Source organism: Antechinus flavipes, chromosome 6, assembly GCF_016432865.1.
Source record: "Antechinus flavipes isolate AdamAnt ecotype Samford, QLD, Australia chromosome 6, AdamAnt_v2, whole genome shotgun sequence".
Classification (NCBI taxonomy): Eukaryota; Metazoa; Chordata; class Mammalia; order Dasyuromorphia; family Dasyuridae; genus Antechinus; species Antechinus flavipes.
In genome coordinates this window covers 18819416-18845419 of record NC_067403.1, presented here as the reverse complement: position 1 = coordinate 18845419, position 26004 = coordinate 18819416, and positions in this window count along the sequence as shown.

Sequence of the window (26004 nt, the reverse complement as noted above, 5' to 3'; positions counted from 1 at the left end):
TGGTCAAATTGCTAATTAGACCAAATGAAAGAATAATGATTAACTATTCAACTATTCCTTTGTGTGTAATCTAAAATTGACTATGTTTTCTTCTAGGATATCATTAATATCCTCAAAAATTAATATTGTTGAATATCCCCAGAGTTTTTAATAAGTTAGCAGATTTTATGATAGTTACTAATTCCATATTTCTCTTGCTATTTTGTTCGACCAGCTCTTACTTGACTATGACAAAAACAGTAGGTTATTGTATTATCCATTTAGAAATAGAAGGGATTTTGCAATAATTTTCTTCAGTTGTCTATATTACAGAGGAGAAAGATGATGTTCCAATAAGCAAAAAAACAAAGCAAAATGAAAACTATATTAAGCTTCTACTTACTATGTGCCTGGTTGGAATGCAAAGAAATTAAAAAAAAAAAAAAAAAACAGGACCTTTTCTCAAGGAACTAAGTCTCATGGGAGATTCAACATGCAAACAACTCTTTATAATTAAGCTATAGAGAGAGAAAATTATAGATTATGAACAGAAGGAAGATACTAAAATTAAGAAGGATTAAAAAAGAATTCCTATACAAGGTGAGGTTTTATCTTGGACTTGAAGGAAGCCAGGGAAAAACAGGTGGTGAATTTGAGGAGAGGAAGTGCTTTGGGGATAGTCAGTAAAAATGGCCTGATTTAGGAAACAATGTACCTAGTGTAAGGAATAGCAAAAAGCCAATATATCTGGATCACAGAGTATATTGTTGAATATGAAGGGGAAGAATATTAGGGATGTCAGAAGAATGAGGTTATGAATGGGCTTCAATGCCCAATAGAATATATGAAGAAAATTTTGTATTTGTTCCTAGAGATAGTAGAAATAACTGGACTGATGGCATCAAGATGTTATGGTTAGAGCTACCATTTAGAAAGATCCCTTTGACAGTTGAGTTGAAAATGAACTTGAAGGAGGAGAAGTTTATGGCAAGGGAATCTACCAGCTGGCTATTGTAATAATTTAGGCATGAGATACCGAGGACCTGAATCATTTGGTGTAAGTGTCAGGTGAGAAAAATTGGGTGCATATTGTAGAGAACTCGTGGAAGGCAAAATCCATAAAACAAATTGAATATGGGCATGGAGATAGAACAGACAGTTTAGAATGACACTTAGGATGTAAACCTGAGTGTCTGGGGGAGGATGGTGGCGCCCTCAATAAAGTAGGGAAGTTTGGAAGAGAATTATTTTTGTTGTTGTGTTGTTGTTGTTGTGTTGTTGTTGTGTTGTTGTTGTTGTTGTGGAAAGTTCAGTTTTGGACATAATGAATATAAGATGATATAAGATGACTGAATTCATGGAGTTCTAAATGTCTAATAGGAAGTTGGAGATGTAAGCCCTGGGGATCAGCAGAAAATTTAAGGCTAGAGAAGGGTAGATGACAATCATTACCATAGTGATGGAAATTGAATTCATGACTATTGGATGAGGAGTAAAATGACTTGTCTGAGATCACAGAAGTAGGGACAAAATTGGTGTCCTAATCCAGGACTTCTGACTCCAAATTCATTGTTTTTGTCACTCTAATCTGCCTAAAACTTATTCCTACCTTTGATTTGGATCTAATCATTTTTTTTTCACATTAAGAAGTAGCAAGAAAGACTGATCTGATTTTTTTTCCTTTTTATTCCTCTACTAGAAAAGAAATTTAAATGAGGAAAGCCAGTGAGTCAGAACAAGTAATAACTGAAGTCTAAGGAAGATAGTAATGTGAAGTAATCTAGAAGTAAGAACACAACTAAGTAGGGATGTCATTGGCAACCAATAAGAAACGTTTTTATACATTATCTCCCTCGTGGTAGAGAATTAGAAAATAAGGGATATCCATCACTTGAGGAATAGTTGAGCAAGCTGTCATTTAGGGATAGTACTATTGTGGTATAAGAAATTATATACAAGATAGTTTCACAAGAATATGGAAAGGCTTTTATGAACTGATGCAAAGTGAAGGGAGCGGAACCAGAAGATTTTATGCAGTGACAGCAATTTGATAACGATGTTCAATCATGAATGACTTAGCTATTAAACTGCAATGCAATGATCCAAGGACTTGAGAACTGCTATTCATATATGAAGAAAGACTTAGTAGAATCTGAATGCAGACTACTTTTACTTTTTTTTCCTTTTGGCCTGTTTATTCTTTTATATTATGATTAAAAGGAAAACTTATTTTGCCCGATAAGATATGTTTAATCTATATCTAACTGTACTTTCTCAGGGAAGGGAAAAGTGAGAGATGGAAGAAGAAAATCAGAAGGTCAATTTTTTAAAAGTGTTTTAAAATGTTGAATATTGTTTTTACCAAAACTAAAAGGAGAAGTTAATAAAATTGAAACTAAGAATACTATCAAACTAATAAATAAAAATGAGAATTGGTTTTATGAAAAAAGCAAAAAAAAAAGATAAATCTTTAGTTAATTTGATCAAAAACAGGAAAATAAAAAGATCACCAGCATCAAAATTGAAGAGGGTATGAAATGAAATAGAAATCAAAGTAAAAAATTAAGAGTTATGTTGGCCAACTGTATGGCAGCAAGTCTGACAATGTAACCAAAATGGATGCATGTTTACAAAAATATAAATTGCCCAAAGTAACAGAAGAGGAAATAAATTACTTAAATAGTCCCATTTTAGAAAAAGAAATTGAATAAGTCATTAAAGAACTCACTAAGAAAAAAAATCTCCAAGGCCAGATGGGTTCACAAGTGAATTATATCAAACATTTAAAGAAGAGTTAATTCCAATACTATGTAAATTACTCGGAAAAATAGATAAAGAAGGAGTTCTTCCAAATTCCAAAATGACACATACTTAACAAGGAAGAGTCAAAACTAAAAAAAAGAAAAGGTACAGAATAATTCCCCTGATGAATAATTAAATTTTTGATCAATATTCATTAACAAATTAGCAAAGAGATTACAGCAATTTATCAGCAGGATAATATATAATGAGCAAGTGAGATTTATACCAGGAATACAGGGCTGGTTCAATATCAAGAAAACTATTACCCTAATCGACCATATAAATAACAAAAGCAATAGAAAACATATGATAATCTCAGTAGTTGCAGAAAAAGCTTTTGACAAAATCGTTATACATTCCTATTAAAAACATTACAGAGCATAGGTATAAAGGGAACTTTCCTTAAAATAATAAGCAGTATCTATCTAAAACCAACAGCAATTGTTATTTGTAGTGGAAAGAAGCTGGACACATCCCCAATAAGATCAGGAGTGAAACAAGGATAACCCTTATCTTCATTGTTATTCAACATTGTAATAGAAATATTGGCTTTAACAATAAGAAAAGTAAAAGAAATGAAAGGAAGTCCAATAGGCAATGAGAAAATAGAACTATCATTCTTTGCACATGATATGATATGCTTAGAGAATCCTAGAAAATCATCAAAAAACCTACTGGAAACAACAGCTTTAGCAAAGTAGCAAGATATAATATAAATCCACAAAAGTCATCAGCATTTCTATATATTAATGACAAAGCCCATTGGGTAGATATAGAAATTGAAATTCCATTTAAAATTACCATATGCAAAATAAAATACTTGGCAGTCTACTTGCCAAGACAAACACAAGAACTATATGAATATTATGACAAAGCACTTTTCACACAAATAAAGTCAGAGCTAAAAAACTGAAAAATATCAATTGCTCATGGGCAAAGATAATTAATATAATAAAAATAAGAATTCTGCCTAAATTGGTCTGTTTGTTAAGTGTCATGCCAATAAAAATGCCAAAAAATTATTTCAAATAACTAGAACAATAATAAAAAATTCATCTGGAAGAAGAAAGGTCAAAAATATCAAGGGAATTAATGAAAAAATACAAAGGAGGGTGGCTTATCACAACCAAATCTAAAATTATTATAAAGCAGCAGGCATCATAACCATTTCATACTGGTTAAGAAATAGAATGATGAACCAGTGGAATAGATTAGATACATACAACAAAAAAGTGAAATTGTGATATTGTAATCCATATTCTGTTCCCACAGTCTCTCTGTGAGTGCAGATGGTTTTCTTCATCACAAGACCATTGGAACAGGCCTGGATCATCTTATTATTAGAAGAGCCACATCCATTAGAACTGATCATTGTATAATCTTACTGTTGCCATGTATAATGATCTCCTGGTTTTGCTCATTTCACTCGGCATCAGTTCATATAAGTCTCTCCAGGCCTCTCTGAGATCATACTCATGGTAGTTTCTTATAGTGCAATAATATTCCATAACATTCATATATCCATAATTTATTCAGCCATTCTCCACCTGATGGGCTTCCATTCAATTTTCAGTTTCTTGCCACTACAAAGAGACCCGCCACAAACATTTTTGCACATGTGGGTCCCTTTCCCTCCTTTACGAAATCTTTACGATATAAGCCCAGTAGAAACACTGCTGGATCAAAGGGTATGCACAGTTTGATAACTTTTTGAGCATAGTTCCAAATCGCTCTCCAGAATGGTTGGATCCTTTTACAACTCCACCAACAATGTGTTAGTGTCCCTATTTTCCCACATCCCCTCCAACATTCAGCATTTTTCTAAAGGTCTCATTTCTAAAATGTTTAAAGAACTGTGTCAAATTAATAAGAATACAAGTCATTCCCTAACGGCTAAATGGTCAAAGGAGATGCACAGACAGTTTTCAGATAACAGAATTAAAACTATCTATACTTATACAAAGAAATGCTCTAAAATACTACTTATTAGAATAATGCAAATTAAAACAACTCTGAAGTACTACATCATAGCTCTCAGATTGGCTAAAATGACAGAAAAAAATAATAATGATAAAGGTTGGAGGGAATAAACTTTCAAGATTTTCTAGTCTAACATCTTTTCACGGGTGATTCAGTGGAGGCGTACAAGCATAAAATGACTTATTCAAGGTCATTCACCTTGAAAAAAAAGGCCACTACTCAAATTCAAGTCCTTTATGTCAAAAAACAACAACAACAACAACAACACATTTTTAGCAACACTTTTTTGGTGACTGCTTACCTAATTATTAGTTTAATTGTATAAATTCTGTGAAAATGAAATATACAATAATAGAAAATTTTTTGTTTGTTCCCAACCTTTGCCTTCTCTGTCAACAATGATAACAATCATAAAGAAAACCTAGAGAAAATAACGACAAGGTGAAAATTGATCAGACCCATTAGTTCCATTTGTTCATATCAAAGGTAACTAGCTCATAAGAGCTATTAAATGCCTTGCCTTTTGCTCCATATCTCCTTTCTCATGATCCTGAATCCCTAGTTATTTATTCAACCATTTTGATGGAACAAATTAAATCAAAACATTTTGGATTTTTAATCTCTTGCTATAATCACCAAGGTAGCTAGACTCTGTCAACTAGCAGTCTTTTGGAAGCTAACTAATGACTGGGCAAATCGGTATGATCAATAAATGCTGTATTTGGCATCAGAAACTTTCCTTTTAAATGTTCTTTCAGACATTTACTCTCTGTTTGACCTTGGAGAAATTAATTAACTTTTCTCTGCTTTGGTTTTTCCATCTGTGAAATTATATACTTCACAAGATTGTTAGGAAGAGCAAATGAAATATTGATAGCACTTTGTGAAACTTAGAGTGCTATATAACTATATAATTAGATACCTATATTATCATTATTATCCTAATCTGGAATAAAAAACAAGCTGTTAAGTAATCAACATTTTGTTTCTTGTACCTTTTTAATATCCTTGCTTGAGAAAATAATGCACATTGACTTTCATTGACATTGTTTTTCCATGTGATTTCTTTCAGATCCCAGAGTAATTCTTTTTATCATATCACAATAGAAATCCTTTTATGTAACAATGGAGTTTCTTGCAGGCTAGTATACAAAGGGCCCATTTTTGTACTGTAATTTAAATCTTTAGACTTCCATTGCCATCACTACATTCATCATTGCTTTCCATAAAGAAAACCTAAGTAATATGCATTCTAAAACTTATATCTTATATCCATTTCTTTTGAGACATTTGAAAAAGAGAGAGAGAGAGAGAGAGAGAGAGAGAGAGAGAGAGAGAGAAGTAGATATATTGTTTCTAATAGCTTTAATAATTATTGAGAAAATTTGCTATTTTCTTTCTGGTATCAGAGAATCAGGGGGGTGGTCTACTTTGTTTCTTACCCATATCTACCAATCATAATAAAAATTTGGGTCATTCAGGCTGCCATGTTAATCTGATAACATTTTCAAATCCCTCTTTGAGGATGGAAATTCTCCACTCCGCCTTCTGGATAACCCCTTCCTAGATGTCTTTTTCACCCTGCTTTGATCATGACACTTTATGGAGAGACAGACTTAATGGGCCAATTGGGGAGAAAATAGGCTGGAAAATGGGAAACTGTAATCACAACCAGCCAAAGTATTCAAGTAATCAGAGGCGTCATAAAGGACAGATGCTGCCCTCACTATCTGTGACTTATTTGCTCTCATTTATTTGAAACAGCTGCTGGATCAGCCCAGAACATACCCCACAGTTCTGAACTTTGGCTATCAGAATGTACCTGTTTTGTATTCTAATGTTACATACTCCTGTTTTCCTATAGCTATTTGTGTAAACAAATATATTCAAATGTATTCTAAATAGTTCATATATTGTTCCCTCTCAATTGTTTTCTGGGAACAATATCTGCCTTTTTACCAAAGGATTTTTGGTAAATTGACAAGAGTTACATTGTTAAGAGTTAAGTGAAGTTCACATCTTATTTTACAGTGAATAAAGCATTCTTTTTAGTCAGCAAAACTAAAAGCCAAAGATTTAAAGGTAAACATAAATATTAAATAGCAGAGTAAATAGGTGAGCCCAGATGTTGTGAATCCACTGTCCTTCTTTCTTTACCACTTATCCATGTGATACTTGAAATTAGAGACAAAAGTGAACACAGCTAGGTGTGTGCGTGTATGCGTGTGTGTGTGTGTGTGTGTGTGTGTGTGTGTGTGTGTGTGTGTAGTATTTGCCATTTTATTATCAGATTTTTTTGTCTCCTTCACAAGGAGATGAAAAACTTAACAAGCTTTTTTTTTTTTTTTTTCCCCACAATTGGTATGGTTTAGCATCATGGAGCTCTAATCACCTTGGGTCTCAGGCATGGGAGGAAAAGAAGGTTTTCTAAGCTGTAAAACATATGGAAAGATATCATTAAAATACTAACGAGTAAATAACCAAGAACACCATTGTAAAGATTAGTGGATTAGTCATTGAATCAGTAAGCATTTATTAATCATTATGTGCTAGATATTATGATAAGAAAAGACAATGTAGAAATGAGATATAGAAATGGACAAACAACGTGTGTGTGTATTTGTGTATATTTATAAGATGCCTAATGAATGAACTGCAATGACAACAAAAAATATTAGGTATTAGCATATTCGCTATATAAAAAAAGCATGGAGCTATGGGGCACACATGGAAAAGCAAGATGGACCCTGCCATTAAGTAACTGAGATTTTAGCAAGGGGAGCCAACATATATAAGACATTTCTGTAGCAAGTTGGATGGAAAGGTCTAGTGGTACTTAGGGTGTACTAGGAAAGCATATGGTAATGCGTCATTTTTAATGCCGTTTCCTTCTGTCAACCTTGCTTTGTACACATTTATATTTGCACTATGATGCCATAATTTACTCGCTGTGAGATTGAATTTCCCCTCTTTCAGCATATGTATTATCTGGAGAGTGCCAAGTGCTTTGGTAGTGAGAAGCTATTTTTTCTAGATATTGGTAGTTGTAGCATCTCAAGGGAGCAGATGGTGTTCCCTTGACTGAGTAGTTGTCTGGAGTTGTTGCCATTCGTGTTGTTCTTGGACTTAACTGGTAATATTCAGAAGGAGTTGATGGTGATTTTTGAGATTTATCTTTCCTTCTTACCTGGGGCTGCCCTTCTCATTGGTGGCTGTGGTTATAGTGTGGAAACGATCTTGATTACTTAGAAAGAAAGGGAAAGTGCTCTTATTTATTCTGAAGGACCCAGGGTTCTGTTTTGTCTCCATTGGGACATAAAGGTATGAAACCACTGATGTCACTCAAGGCTTGCTGAACCTGTGCGTTGTAATTAATATTTTGAGGTAGGAATGGCTGGTTTCTCTGGGCAGGCTTTATTTTTTATTATTTTTTTAGTAATTATAACTTGTTATTGACAGAATCCATGCCAGGGTAATTTTTTACAGCATTATCCCTTGCACTCACTTCTGTACCAATTTTTCCCCTCCCTCCCTCCACCCCCTCCCCCAGATGGCAAGCAGTCCTTTACATGTTGAATAGGTTACAGTATATCCTAGATACAATATATGTGTGCAGAACTGAACAGTTCTCTTGTTGCACAGGGAGAATTGGATTCAGAAGGTGAAAATAACCCGGGAAGAAAAACAAAAATGCAAGCAGTTTATATTCATCTCCCAGGGTTCTTTCTTTGGGTGTAGCTGCTTCTGTCCATCTTTGATCAATTGAAACTGAGTTAGCTCTCTTTATCGAAGAGATCCACTTCCATCAGATACATCCTCATACAGTATCATTGTTGAGGTATATAATGATCTCCTGGTTCTGCTCATTTCACTCAGCATCAGTCCATGTAGGTCTCTCCAAGCCTCTCTGTATTCATCTTGCTGGTCATTTCTTACAGAACAATAATATTCCATAACATTCATATACCATAATTTACCCAGCCATTCTCCAATTGATGGGCATCCATTCATTTTCCAGTTTCTAGCCACTACAAACAGGGCTGCCACAAACATTCTGGCACATACAGGTCCCTTTCCCTTCTTTAGTATCTCTTTGGGATATAAGCCCAGTAGAAACACTGCTGGATCAAAGGGTATTCTGGGCAGACTTTATACCAGCTAATGAAGCATGCATGAGCTATTATAAGTAAGTCTGATGATATAGGTTTCCTTGGGAAATGATTGAGAAGATATATGAATGGACAATGGATATGACACCTCATCTATTCTCCTCTATGGTAATTTCATGGTTGGGTTAAAAATCTTGACTCAGACTTTTATATACGTATAGAAACAAACCAGAATTTGAGGGGAAATGACTGAGAAGCAGGGGTGGGGTGGGGTGGTTACTAGTTGTTTTCCATTTGGAGTTGAACCATTTTGATGGAAGTTAAAGATTCAAAAATGTACAAGAAGATCCTGGGCTTCGGAGTCAGCCAGTGCAAAGTCATGGAGACATAGACAGAATCCTGATAACTCTGTGAGAAGTGGTATGATATAGTTACAGGGGCATTGGCTCTGGAATGAAAGGGAAGGACAAAGGAAGGAACAGAGAGAGGGAGGGAAGGAGGAAAAGTAGAAATGAGAGAAGCAGAAAGAAGAGAGAGGCAAGTATTTAGTAAACACTGTTTGTTAAGTACTGTGCTAAGCACTTTACAAATATTTATTTTTGTTTTCATAACAACTGTGGGGGGCAATTGTTGTAATTATTGTCCCTATTTTACATTGAGGAAATTTATATATGCATACACACACACACACACACACACACACGTAATTAATTGACTTCCTCAAGGCCACAATATCCCATTGTCTGATGTAGAACTTGAACTCAGGGCTTCTTGAATCTTGGTCCAGCTGTCTGTCTACTGTACTACCCGGCAGTTTTTTGAGGACTCCTTTAAAGAAAAACCTGAATTTGAATTCTTATTCTACTACTTAACACCTGCACGGATTATGTTCTGTGAATCTGTTTCTACATCTGGCAAATACAAATGTTGCATTAGATGATCTACGGTTCCTCTGACATTGGAGGTTCTATGATTATAGTGTCATTAAAGGACATAGAGCTGAAAGTGACTTGAGTGCACATATTGCAAGCTCTTCATTTTTTACAGAGAATGAAACAATCATAGAGACATGTTAAGTTACTCTCTTAAGGTCACTGAGAGAGTAATTTCCCAGAATCATGATTTTATGTGACACTGAAAACTTTTCATTCTGGGAAAGCCATTTGTTAATTTGTGTGAATCAGCTCTTCCCAATCATGTGTTATTCTTCTTTATCTTTGGATCTTTCGCCATCGTGACAGGTAAAGAGGAAAGCAGCTTTTATACAGAACATTTAGGAAATTAAATAACAAATAGAAAAGGGGGTGAAGAATTATGATTCACAGGATACACTTGTCTTTGTGAAGAAAAGAAAAGAAGAATATTTCACCAGTCCAGTGAAGACAATTCAGGGCAAGTCTTTATTCATGAAAAAAACCTGGTGAGAACTTCTGTTTTCTATAAAGCAAGACAAAAATCACCCACACAAAATATAACTTTCTTATTGTAAAAGAAACATTTGAAAAAAGTACAATTCTTTTTGCCCAAAAAGCAAGAGCTGTATACAATGCAATATAAAATATTCATATTTTAAACAATAGGTTTTCTGTATACTTATTCAAAAAATTGTTCAGAATAATGATTCTTTTAATAAATATATATTTTACACACACACACACACACACACATATATATATATATACTGAGATAAAAAGCGAGAAAGAGGAAGGAGGGGGGTAAAAAAGGAGAGAGACAGGCAGACAGAAACAGAACCCAGATCTATGAAAAGGAAACAGTTTGTCAGCAACATAGTTTTCCCTTCAACTTATTTCTTCTGCTCTTTCACTTTATAAAATGAAGAAACTTGCAAGTTTGATGGGGATTCATATGCAAATACCTTAGATCTTTTTGACCAGAATTTAAATAGTCATGAATTACACATTTTTCATAGTCAGAATTATAATGCTGTTCTTCTTTTCATCCACATAATTAACAGAACAAATTATGAAGTTGCATTGTATTTACAATGGTCAATTAAGTAACTTTATATTTCCTCTACTATTCTCTTGTAAGGCGTATTCTTTTTGAAAAGATATAATTCAGAATCAGAACAGAAGAGAATTCTGCCCAATACAATACTTGATACTCAAATCTCCCATAGAAAGTAGCCTTAAATTTGGAAAAGCAGAGTGTTGATGACTATAGAAAAGAGGCTTCTAAATAAAGAGAGACTTTATCTATCTTTAGATTTCCCAGCTATTTGTCACTATCATTGCTCCTTTCTTCAGCTTGTTAGGTTTTTTCATTGATATTAGTACAGAGACTGGAGGATAGCCTTTTCAGATGAAGGACTATACTGTTGTAATCCATAATCTAACATTATTCATCCAAAGGATTGAGGCAGATGAACCAGAAATATTCACCAACAGTGGAAAAAAAGGGAAAAAAATGTTCCGGTGCCTCCACTCTCTACTTTGTAGAGACTGTGTGACCTTTGCCAAGTCACCTAAACTCTCACAGCCTCAGTTTTATTATCTATGAAATGAGGATAATAATGGTGCTTAAATCACTGGGTAATTGTGACTACCAAATGAAAGAATATGTATAAAATTCTTTGCAAACTTTATAACTACCTGCCCAGTCATAATGCTTCCTATAAATACTGCTCAATTACAATTCTTATGTATAATTTTCAAAATGTTTACTAGATATTATTCCATTTGACCCTTAATGAAATCCGATATAGGTAGTATTCATATCACCAGTTAGAGATAACACAATTAAGAATGAGATAAGAAAAATGCTTGCCCAAGAGCAAATGAATATGAAATGGCAAAGCCAGCAGTTGAAGCCAGATCTGTTTTCTAATCTATTATCACTAGTTTCATCTGACCATTATGAAAAAAAAAAAAAAATCCCCTTACCAGAGCAAGGAAGAATGTTGAATATGTTGTCCTAAAAAAGGAACACAGTTATAGGCTATTGAGTTTCATTTTCATTCCTGGTGAAATTCTAAAGTAAATCAATAAAGGAATGCTTCACATATAACTAGAAAAGGAAAAGTTAGTTAAAAAGAACCTCTTGCACTTTTCCTATATTCTTTATAAAATTCCTGGTCTATAAAATTTTAGAAATTCTATAGCTACATTTTACATGGATTTTAACAAAATATTTAAGAATATTATACTTATGTTATACTTGATAGAAATACACAAAGTGTGAACTGATTGTGAAACCAGACACAAGAAATGGTCATTAATGACTTGATATCATCTTGCTTAACAACTATAATAGTGTTGGATGGCAAATAGGTACTTTACCAAAGTTGTTGGTGCATTGATTAATTTCAATGAGAGTTTAAAAGAATGACTCAATTGGGGGGGGGTGTCCATTGCCTTGTGATACATATACATATATACATGCGGCATATTATATAAAAACACATATGTGTGTATGTATATATATATATAATATAGATAAAATATATTCTAAGTAATTTGGATAGAGGTATAATTGTCAAGAATATATATATACATAGATAGATAGATATATACTTATATGTATAGATATAGATAATATAGATAAAATATATTCTAAGTAATTTGGATAGAGGTGTAATTGTCAAGAATATATATATATATACATATATATATATGTAATATAGATAAAATATATTCAAAGTAATTTGGATAGAGGTATAATTGTTAAGAATATATATATATATGTATATATATACACACACACACACACACACATATATATAATATAGATAAAATATATTCTAACTAATAATACCTCTAACTAATAGAGGTATAATTGTCAAGAATATATATATAGATATAGATAATATAGATAAAATATATTCTAACTAATTTGGATAGAGGTATAATTGTCAAGAATATAAATTTCCTCCACTTCATAAAACTGGGAGATCTGATTGGTATACTGGATCCAAAGAAATTGACAGGTTAAAATTGTCACTCAAATATAATATGATGAAATTTAAATGTTAGATTAAAAAAATCAACCTCAAAAGCTGAAGATGATGGATATGTATCTTTGAAAGCAATGTGAAAAAGATTTAGTGGACTACAAAAGTGCCCAAAGTATGAAATGCTCCCAAAAGGCAATACATTATACATGTAACCATATACAAACATAGAGAAACCCATGAACCCATAATTAAATATTTGAAGGGTTGCTATGTGAAGGAGGTCTTGGACTTGCTTGACTTGGCAATTGGAGGAAACTGGGGAAAACATTCAAGGAAACAGATTTTGTTGTGCCAATGCAAAGTATAAAACATTTAGAGCTGTTCAACTGTGGAATGGGTTGTCTTACAGGATATTGTTTCCATGTCACTAGTAGCTTTCAAGCAAAACTGGATTACCATTTATTGGGGACTTTGTAAGAGAAGGGTTTTTGGTTTTTTTGGCAGGTATAAGAACATTGAATTACATTTTCTCTGAGGGCAATTAATACCATGTACTTCTGGTATTGCAGAATAATAAAACACATTTGTTTCCCTGAGAATCTGATGTTCCAGAGGTAAACAATGATTTCCAGAATTGAGATTTGCTATACTTTTTTCTGTAGACTTTTTATCTTGATCTCTGTTTTTCAAGAAGATCACTGGATTTAAAAAAAAAAAGGAAAAAAATAATAAACATTCAAATCCTAGCTCTTCTGTCATTATGTCTTTGGGCAGATGCTTCACTTCTCTTGAATCTAGTTTTTCCTGAAGTCAAAAGAAAAAAAAAATAGATGAATTCTGACAACTTTCCAAGCTCTAGAACCTCTTAAAGGATCACATTTAAGATAAAAGAACATGTATGGTAACTTTTTGAAATTTCCAGTTATTTCTAGGGATTTTACCAAAATTGGAGAACATACATGCTTTAAACCACGTGTCAAACTCATAGCAATAACCTTTAGAAGAAAACCCTCAAGGGCAGCCAAAACCAGATTAAAATGAAATTGCGAGATATTTAGCAAAATAAATACAAAAGTAACACAACATCTTAACTTTACCTCAGGCTTATTGTAAGAATCAAGTGAGGTTATATTTGTAAAATGCTTAGCATATTACCTATCACTTAGTAAATCCTATATAAATATTAGCTATTATTATTATTATAATTATTACTGTATTGTAGTGAGAAATATAAGTGAAGGGTTTGGGCAATGATTTGTGAGACATGTCAAATACTGCCTTTTTAGAAAGCAATAGTGAATCAATTAACTGTCTGCTTTATATGAACCCAGTTAGGTCAGTATGGAAAGATTCATTAACAGTAAGCTGATTGCTTGCTGATGAAATCTTTTTACTATGAAAGTGAAAAAAAATAGAAAACAGTCATTTTTAATGGTGATAAATGTAAAAGCAGCTTCATGAACACCCTCATGGTGTTTCCATGATAGCATCAGAATTGTGGGAAAGATGAATTTAAAGTTTTAAGAATTCACAGATTTTATAAATTTAATAGCCTTTGACTCAACTTTGGTTCCTATAAATCAGCCGTTTTTGTCCAATGACCAGTGACTGGATGTATTACTGGAAGAGTTGCATCCCAATCTTGACATTTTCACCATAAATGAAAGAAAGGCAAAAGGATGTTGAAACTAATAATAACAATGATAGCTCAGAGGTTCTCCTTAGGGAAACAAAAGAGAATTATTGATAGAAATATGTTATTGTATCCATAATCAGTAAGACGCATCATTTCATGGACTGGGTGAACATCCTTTACTGAAGCGCTTGTATAAAGCCTTTGTGAAAAGCCCACCACCTGCTTCATAGGTTGAGGTGGTAACTTCTTCCTCTGTGACTCTGGACTATTTACCTTGACTTTTTTAGATTAATAGATTTTTTTTCTTCTTCTGATTTATGTAAATGATTAACTTTAGGGCTAACAAGGACCACAGAGGTTATATTATCCAACCTCCTCATTTAATAAGTGAGGAAACTAAAATTAAAAAACAAATTCATTAGCTTATTCGAGGTCACAAACATTCCAACCAATAATAGGATTCTAATTCATGACCTCTGTCATCAAGCTACTCTTTTGAACATTTCTTAATTGTTTAATCCCAAATACATTGTAAGCTTCCTCAGGACAATGAAAAATATTAAATAACCTTCTTGTTCTTACACACACACACACACACACACACACACACACACAGAGTCCAATGCACTATGCAGTAGACACAGACATTAATGAAATATTGGTAGCTTAATGAATTTGAAGAGTGAAAATTTTGACCTTTTTTTTTTAAGAAAGAAAAGTGGGATTAAAGGATGAAAACAGATTTCAGCTTCTTTTTTCAGATCTTTAGCACAATTAATCAAATCTACCTAGCATGACCCATTGAAATCCTTCTTATTGGGTATTTGCCTCATGTAGGCAAAAACAAACATAGTATGGAAGTGCCTTGCTTCTGTCATTTCCAATTCCATCCATGCCCTGCCCATTGTTAGCATGAAAAAGAATAAAACTCCTATTGAAAATAAACTTTAGAGATATAAAACCTTTGGCACAATATGATTCAGAACCTGCTTTTATCTCATTTCAATTTTTAGAGTAACATTTCTCTAAGCTATCTATAAATTTGTCCCCTTATTCACTGCTGAAATTTTGGAATGAAAATCAAAGCAGTACCATGAACATTAATCACCAAAATTTAATAAGTGCTTACTATATTTTGGTCAATGTGATAGCCATGAGCAATGCAAATAAAGGCAAAATAAGTTCCTGTTTAATGTCCTTTCTCCTATTCTGATGTGGGTGATAATGCATAAACAACTAGGACATGATAGATACAGAATAGGTGGATAACTAATTGCTACAGTGGATAGTTTCTTGGGTCTGGTGTAGGAGACATCTGAGTTCAAATATAACCTCTGACGTTCTGAACCTGTGTAACTCTGGGAAAGCTATTTAATCTCTGCCTCAATTTTCTTAACTGTAAAACATGGATAAGAATAGCTCCCTTTCAGCATTGTTGGGATAATCAAATGAGCTATTTTTTTTTAAATTAAAGCTTTCTTAATTTTCCAAAGATATGCATGGATCACTTTTCAGCATTAACCCTTGCAAAACCTTGTTTTCAAATTTCCTCCTCTTTACCTCCACCCCTTTCCCTAGATAGCAAGTAATCCAATATATATTAAACATGGTAAAAAAAATGTGTTAAATTCAAAATATGCATGCATATTTATACAATTCTCTTGCTGCACCAAAAAAAAAAAAGGGGGGGGGGAAATGAGAAAGAAACCAAAATGCAAGCAAACAACAATAAAAGAGTGAAAATGCTATGTTGTGAATCATATTCAGTTCCCACAGTCCTCTCTCTGGCTGTAGATGACTCTTCATCATTGAACAATTAGAATTGGTTTGAATCAACTCATTGTTGAAGAGAGCCACATCCGTCAGAATTGATCATCATATAATCTTCTTGTTGCCATGTAAAATGATCTCCTGTTTCTGCTCTTCACTCAGCATCAGTTCATGTAATTCTCTCCAGCCCTCTCTGAAATCATCCTGCTGATTGTTTCTCACAGAACAATAATATTCCATAACATTCATATACCATGACTTATTCAGCCATTCTCCCACTGATGGGCATCCACTCAGTTTCCAGTTGCTTACCATTATAGAAAGGATTGCCGCAAACAAATTTTTGCACATGGGGTCCCTTTCCCTCCTTTAAAATCTCTTTGGGATATAAGCCCAATAAAAACACTGCTGGATCAAAGGGTGTGCACAGTTTGATAGCCCTTTGGGAAAGTTCCAAATTGATGAGCTAATTTTTATAAAGCACTCAGCACAGTGTCTGGCACATAATAAATGCTATACAAATGAGTTATTGTTGTTATTAATATTATGAAACCATTTCAGAGAAGAAAAAAACAAATATTAGCGGCTAAAAATGATAACAGGAAAGTCCTGTTGCAGAAGGTGAAGTCTGAGTTTCAAAGAATGTCGGGAAGCTAAGGGGTAAAAATAAAAAGGAAGAATATCTCAAGAATGAGGGACAGCCATGATGAAAGTAGAGGGGCAGGAGAAGAAGAGTCCTCCCTGAGGAATAGCAAATAAGGAAGCATGGCTAAATGCCAAAGTGTGTGGAGAAGATGAAGTTTTAAGAAATTGAGAAGGGAGGAAGAGCCTACAACATGTTCCTTGAGAAGGGGATGGTATGGAAAGACCTTTACTTTAGGAAAAAAAAAATCACTTGGTATCTGAGCAGAGTAGGCATAAAATGGAAATAGATTTAAGGAATGAGTACTCGCCAAAAAGCTATTGGAGTAGTTGAAGCATTATATGTTGAAAAATCTATTTGTAATGTAGGCTGTATGAGTAATGATCAGGAAACGTATCTGAGAGATATTTTGTGGGTAGAAACAAGAAAACCGGGCAAATTGAATATATAATGTGCAAGTAAAGAGTTGAGAAAGATATAGTAGCCAGGTAGGTGGAGCAATGGAGAACTGGGATCAGGAAGACTCAACATCAAATATGACTTCAAACACTTATTAAGCATGTGATCCTATGCAAGTCATTTACTCATAGTTTGCCTCAGTTTCCTCATCTGTAGCACTGTGATAATAACAGCACCTGAAAACTACCCAGCTGGATTGTTATGAGAATCAAATGAAAAAATTGTAAAGTGGCTAAAATAATTCCTGAAAATAAGTGTTCCATGAACACATATAAACACATACGTGTATCATGCTCATACATATGTATCTCTATGTGTATGCATGCATGTGTAGGAACATATACACATATATAAAATGTAAATAATACTTATTTTCATTGTTGTTATTGTTATTAAATCAATGGTGATACCCACACCAATGGTAGGAAAATTGGAAGCAAGGGATTGTTTTATGGGGAAAATAAGGAGGTTGATTTGGGACATAATGAATTTTAGATGCTCACAGGATAGCCTGTTTGAAATATTGAAAAGGAAGATGTTGAAATAGAAACCTAGGAGAAGAGACTAGGGTAGAAAAAATGAAAGGGAAAATAAAGGATAAAAGACAGGGAAGTAGAAAGTATAAAGAAATATAAAGATAGGGCAATCATTTGAATAGAGAGAAGAATTGAACATATAGGAGCTAATGAGATTACCCCTAGAAAAGAGAAAAAGATCAAAAGACTGGAGAAGGGTCAGAAGCCACCTTGTTGAGTCTCCTCATTTTACAGATAAGGAAATTGAGCCTCAAAGAACTTAAATGATTTATTCAGATGCCCTCCAGTAGTAAATTTCAGTGGTGTTATATCTAAATGGAGTTCTCCATTCCAGGTTGAGTTCTTTCTACTGTACCGAATTGCTTTCCATTTAAAATTTCTGGAATAGCAGTTAATCATGTAAATCACATTTTAAATGGCTATGATGATGTCTCTGAGGCCCATAATTTAATTGAATAGCCGAGATTGGTGGGATAATGCAGAATCTATTAAGATTCTCTTCCCACCTCCCTCTCTGTCTTTTCATGTTCCTGTATATTTCTGTTTACATCTCCCTTGCTAGAACTGCTATGGATCCTTTTTTCCTTAGACTTCATGTTTCTTCTTCCTTTGTTATTACTTTAACTCTAATGGCCTCTCCATGGATAATATGCATGCTAAAATATAAACTGAATTTACTTGATGCATTTTAAAAATATTTTCTGCTTGAAATTTAGAACTTACTTTAATTTTTCATAAAAAAATCTCAATTTTTTTTCTCTGACATATTATTGCTTTAAATTTTTCTGTGTACCATCATCCTTCCATGATCTTAAAAACCCATATGAGAGAAATGAGTTGTTTGTTTCAGGATGCAGTCTCAAACTCATTTTCTAAACATCTAAAGGGAATCCATCCAATAAACCTATTTGGATGGACCCTTAAGCCAAAGCTCAGAATTCTCATTTATAGCCCTCAAAAGCCATTCACAGCTCTCTTTCATAGCCAATTTTGACTGAAACCCTGATGTGAGGTGAAAGTCAGAGTGAGCAAAACTCTAGGAGTAAAGCCTCATATCATACTGATATGGTATCCCCAGCATGAGGAGTAAGGAAAATTACTGGCTAGCGAGGAAAGACCTCATTTCTTTCCAATTACTTGCCTGAAAAATCCAACTAGGAAAGTGAAGGGGATAAAATAGAGCTTCACTCAAGCTTGGTGTCTCCCCAGCCCTTATCAAATTTTCCAGAAGGAAAACTGACAAATACTCTAAGTTAGCCTTCACTTTACTGGTTGGAGAAATTTCTGTTAGTGGTGGGATATTTCTAAGGCCATAAAAGATTGTTTTGTAGATTCCATATTATTTTCAGAAATGGTGGGATTTTTATTTTTATTTGTCTTAATGAGTTTAATTCATATACATTTATTTTAGTTTTTTGACATTATGTTGATTATTGCCTTCTTTATTCACAATTCATAGAATTATTATGCATACGATACCCTATTATGTATTATTATATTGTTATGTTGTATTATGTATATAACTATTTTTCTTTCCTATTTTGTATTATTGTTAGATGCATATATAGGTTTCATGATAATGTTACATTTTGTAACATATTAGAGTTAAAAAATACTTCATGTTTGCCAGAGCACCCTCACAACTATTATAAAAAGGGTAAGTATTCTCATGTTGTCCTCAAATTATATATAAATAAATTGAACTTTAGACTGTTTAAGTGATATGGCCAAGGTTAAACAATGATCACTCCTTGTAGCGGGATCTTCAGATTCAGGATCCTTTACTCTTTTTACTTCACCTTGCTTTTTCCTCTATAGTTATTTCAATTAATAAATCAGAGTATCAAGAAGATATACTGGAAACAATAACCTGAAATTGCATCATGGATAGAATTACATCCTCTTGGAATGTGAGGGATCAGTATTGTTCAGAGATTAAGAGACTACTGTGGTGCTTTCTAAACTATTGATGAACATACTTGGCTTGACTACCATTTAAAAACCATTTGGGTTAAAGACAATCTTTTGCTAAAAATAATTCTGTAAGATACAATTATTTTTTTATAGTATTTCTTGGTTATGACCTATGCTTATTTTATATTTTAGCTTAGAATTACATTCAATTGATTCTTCACATGCTGGATTTTCAAAACAATAGTTGCAGAAGTTCCATTCTTATTGGTGAAGAATATGTTGCTAAGAGAGGATAAAGGAAATGTTTCATGGGTATAATCATGGGTACTTAAAATACTTCAAATTGAATATATACTTAAAGAATCAGCAGAAACCTTAGTGGTATTCTTCTCATATAATTCCATTATCACAAAATCTCAGAAGGGGTCAAGAGGTTCAGTGGTCATCATGCACATGAATAACACTCTACTCTCTTATCACCCTCACTAAATGGTTAAGTAGTTTCTGTTTGACATTGTCTAGTGATAGAAAACTTATTACCTTTCAAAGCAATGAATCACAGGTCTAAATAGTTTATTTTTTCAAATAGATGTGAAAACAGTTTTTAACATTCATTTCTAAAAATGTTAAGTTCCAGTTTTCCTCCATTGAAAAGACAAGTAATGTGATGTAGGTTATAAATATAAATATAGCTCAAGCAAACATAGTCCATATTAGTTATGTTATGAAGTAAACAGACCAAAAAGAAGAAAAATTAAAAAAAGTCATTCAGACTCTTCTGCCACAATAAGAATCTATCACAGTTATCTGCCACAATTTATGCAACCATTCCCCAGTTGGTGGGGTCCCCTCAATTTCCAGTTTTTTCCTACCACAAAAAGAAATGCTAAGAATATTTTTGCACAAATAGGCCCTTTAATTAACCCATTTCTTTGATGTTATTGCATTACAAACATAGTAGTTATGGTCCTTTGCACTTAGCTCCAAATTGCTTTTCAGAATAGTTCGATCAGCTCACAAATTCACCGACATAGTGCATTAGTGTACATTTCGTCCCTACATTTCAAATTTGCTTTTTCTGTCATATAAATCGATCTCTTAGGTGTGAAGTGGAGTCTCAGAGTTGTTTTACTTTTTATTTATTTAATCAATACTAATTTTTGCACATTTTTCAAAATAGTTCTGATTTCTTCATCTAAAAACTGTTTACTCACATCATTTAACCATTTATCAGTTAGGGAATGACCTGTATTTTTATAATTTTGACTCAGTTCTCTATCTTTAATTAATGAGGTCTTTTTCTAAGAAACATGGGGAATTTTTTTTATCAGTTTTCTACTTTCCATCTAATCTTGGCTACACTGGATTTGTTTGTGTGAAATCCTTTAAATGTAATGTAATTTAGATGCTATACCATTGGTACATATGTGTGTAGTATTGATACTACTTCACTGTTTGCGGTACATTTTAGGAAAACATATTTTCTCTATCACTTTTTAATTAGATCTTTAAAAGATTATTTTCTTCTCCATTTTTTTTTACTTCAAATAAAGCAAACTACACTGTGTTCCATCTAATGCACGTTACATGTATGTCTATCTGCTTCAAGTGTGTTTCCTCTTAAAACAACAATAACAGTAGAATATTATAGGATTCTGCTTTCTAATCTACTCTACTATTTGCTTCCATTTTATGAATGAGTTCATTCTATTCACTTTCACATTTATGATTACTAACTCTATATTTCCCTTCATCCTAATTATTCTCTTTCTCCTTTTACCCTTTCCCTCTCAGAATTGTTTTAGTTCTGATAATTGCTTCTTTCAATTAGCCATCCCTTCTATCAGCTCTCTTTTCCTCTTTTCTTATTTCTTTTCCCTTCTTCTTCTCTTCTTTCCCCTTCTTCCTATAAATTAAGATAGATTTCAATATCCATCTGAATCTGTACATTATTTCTTCTTTGAATCAATGATGTTCAAATTTTGCCTCCCACCCCATGTGAGATAACTTACGGTGTTTCACCTCTCCTTTCTTCTTTGTTTTCAACCATTAATTTTATTTTTAATACCATCCCTTCATAGTTTTATTTAATTTTATGGTTTCTCAAAATCTTATGTAGTCACTGGAATCAACTTCCCCAAATTTAATATTGAAGTGACTTTTTGTGCCTTCTTTTCCATTTGGCCAATTATACTTTCTAGAAAGATTGCTTCTTACAGCTTCCCTTTTATACCCCACTCTAAGCCTATTTTTCTGTTATACATTATACTCAGAAAGGTCTTCCTCATTGGAATGAAAAAAAGACTTCAATACAGCAAGTCAGCAGCAGGCTTGCAGGGTAGCCTTCTTAAATACCATTAAGGGCGTCAGAAATTTTGTCAGAAGGAACTTACAGGGGACTCTTTACAAACATAGGGGAAGGGTCTGATGCTTTGCCCATACAAAGTTCTGGATCACAGTATCAGGACAAGGATTGATAAGCTCAGCTTAAATTTAGCAATAGATAAAAGTCAAGAAATAATCTAAAAATTGAGCAAGCAATAACAAAAAAAGAACATCACCAGAGAAAGTTATTTTGGTGATATGGGAGATCAAAATGTGGGGAGCTAGCTGTAAGTCTTTTGGAAGACTGAAGCAAGGCAAGGTCACCTGGAGGACTTTAGGGGACATGACAAGGTCTGTTCCACTGCTGATAATCCATTTCTAAATTCCCTAGGATTATTTACTGGAGATAAGAAGGTCAATATGATTAGAGTGTATCTTATCTAGTAGAACAGAAGGAAGCTCTAAAGGAAGCGCAAAAACAGGATGCACCTTGACTAATAGAACAAGGAAATCTCACAGCCTTGGTTATACTTTCTGTGATTTTCCGGCATTTGCATAATGTATACGAGAAAAATATGCTTATAGTGGGGTATAAAAGGGAAGCTGTAAGAAGCAAAGACAGTTGCAGGCTTTAAGCTTGAACTCCTCTGGCCCCACATTCATTTCACTACTTCATCAAACACTCACATCAATTACTGATAATTAGCACCCAAAGAGAGACAAGAGATCAAAATGCAACAAAACACAAGTTTAGAAGACAGCAATGTCCAAAGGCACAAATTCAAATGCAAAGCCTTAAAAATGAATGTCAATTAGTCTAACACCATACCACCTCCCCAAAAATGGATTTGTGGATATTTTCCAAAAGGATTTTGGAAATCAGACAAAGAGATTTAGAGGAAAAATGGGAAAATAAATAAGAATGATATACAAGAAAATCATGAAAAAGAGGTAAGAGACAAAATAACAACAACAGCAACAACAACAAAAAAAAACTATTGAAGAAATTAACCTTTTAAAAAAGAGAATAGTTCAAATAGTAAAATAGGCGAAAAATTTCAATAAAGATGTTCTTTTTGTTATTGCTTGCTTAATTTTTAGATTATTTCTTGACTTTTATCTATTGCTAAATTTAAGGTGAGCTTCGCAGGGGTCTTCAAACTGTGGCCTGTGGGCCAGATGCAGCAGCTGAGGACGTTTATCCCCCTCTCCCAGGACTATGAAGTTTCTTTATTTAAAGTTTGCCCACAAAACAAAGTTTTTGTTTTTACTATAGTCCAGCCCTCCACCAGTCTGAGGGACAGTGAACTGGCCCCTATTTAAAAAGTTTGATGACCCCTGGGACTCTAGGGGGTATTGTTCTCAGATTCATATTTTTGGTGCATCATTTTCAGAACTATTTTTGGTGTTCTGTAAATGTTCAGGTATTGAAAGATAGCCTGATCAAAGGAGAGCTGTGGTTACTGCTCTTTCCTGCCCTGCATACTCATTTTTGAGTGTCCACAAATACCCTATTCCTTTCTGAAATTGTGACTAGGGTCATTAGTTCCTACTAGTGCTTCTCCTTGTCCTGATACTGTGATCCAGAACTTTGTATGGGCAAAGCTATGTTTGTAAAGAATCTCCTTTAAGTTCCTTCTGACAAAATTTCTGATCCCCTTAATGGTATTTAAGGTATTTAAGTACCCTGCAAGGTGCCTCTGATTTGGGGTTGCCCCAAAGCCTGCTGCTGACTTGCTGTATTGTAGTCTTTTTTCATTCCAATGAGGAAGACCTTTCTGCCAACTTTCTAAGTTGTCTTGAGCTGGACAATTTTTCACCCCATCATTTTCTTGGGGTGCTACTTTGGAATTTTTTGAGGCATTATTTAAGGTTTTTAGAAAGATATTTGGGAGATTTCAGAGTGTCTGTTTTTACTCTGTCATCTTGGCTACAACTTTGAATTATACTAAAAAAAATCAGTAGTTAGGAAATGTATTATGCCAAAATATAGAGAACTATGTAGATTCTATCCACTGAGTTTCTTTATGCAGCTAACCAGAATAAATATTTTCCTGCTTCTCTAGGAACGTTCTTCAGCTACTTGAATACAGATATAGTGTTTCTCAAGTCTTCCCTTCTATCAAATAATATATATATATATATATATTATATATATATATATATAATATATATATATATAGTTTCTGTATATATATATATATAATATATATATATATATATATATATATATATATATATATATATAGTTTCTGGTAGGGATCTTTTATCATCCAGATTTCAAAAATCAGAAACTCAATGAGGAGAAAGATGAAGATATCAAGTTGACCCAGAAAATTAAGATTAATCTTTTGACTGTCAGACCAATAGTCTTGCTGCTAAAACACATTACTGTCATTGTGAGCATTGGACATTTCTAATGTATACATAGTAGAAAGATATTTGCTCTTATATTTTGAAGATAAGGCAAAAATAATTATAGATAAATAAAATGACTGATATAATTTATTAGCTTTAATATTCGTACATGTGAAGAATTTCTCCATTCTATTCATGGATAGGCTATTCTAGATTCTTGGCGAGAAAAACTTCACAAATTTGGGTAGCAGAAAAAAAAAGAACATAATCCTTGAATTTCATGAAGATCCTATGGCATGATCCCATGTAAGAGTGAAAATATAACTACTAATCTGCATTCTTCTCCTTTGAGATTATGACAGTGAGTTGACACAGTGTGTACAACAAACATTTATTTGGACATGCTATCAATTTTAGAGAGATCTGACCTGAATCCATGATTTTATCAGGGGGAGGAAATGTGAGTGAAGAAAATCCATCCCCAAATGCAAGTGAAAACCTACTTTGCAGTTTATTGACTTAAAGAACTGCATGAGGACCCTAGTGATATAATGAATAGATAGCTCAGAGATTCATTCAAACCTTGTTTATCAAAGGCTAGAGTTGAATCTAGGCTTTCCTTTGCAGAGGAGCAGCTCTTTACTCATTTTGTAGCTGATTTTCTCTTTAAATAAATTGTAGATGAATAATTGGTATTGTTAAATTATAGGTACCCATTTAAAAATTATGTTAAAGAAAGAAAAAAACAAATTTTATGGTCTGGAATTCAACATCCCCTACAATACAATTGAGATTTTAGGATGCAACATCACATGTTAAAAGGTGTTGGAGAATTAAAATCAAATTTTGTTCTTAATTCATAGATATGTAGTATACTCACTGTATGAATTTAGACTTATAATTTCATTTCTCTGTATCTTAGTTTTCTTAATGAGTGGGTCATATTGCAGTATGATATATCAGATTCCTTTAGTTCTACTTTTTATGGTTCCATGATAATTTTTTAGATTTAAAAAATGGTTTTAACACATTTAATGATATCTTTTGCTTTTATAGCAATACATTTTTAATGATACCTCCTCCCCTCCCCCATCTCTCTCTTCCAGGAAGCAATTTTTATCTTAATTCCAAATCACTTTTTAGAATGGCAAAACCAATTCATAGCTTCAGTAACAGTCTATAAATGAAAAATTACTGTTTTAAAATCACAGGAATAGTACTTTAAAAAATTAAACCCATCATTCCAAAAGCCTTGATTAATCTATTCTCTTCAGCTGAGCATTTCTATCTCCCTATTTATGTATGGTTAGGACTCTACAGGGACTAATTTCTGCCTTAATACATCATCAGTGTAACAAGAAATTTGACCTCTCAAATACTTACAAAGAATCTTTCTCTCCATAAATTCAAATACCCCTAGAATGATGCATTTAACAAACTGGCCATACTAGGATTGCCACTAGAAAATCATCATCCTGAGCAAATAATAATAGAGTAAAAATTTCAATGTATTCCATGTTAAAATAGAAACTGAAGGATTTGAGCTTGAATATAGAGGCTGGCTAATAGACCAATGGATG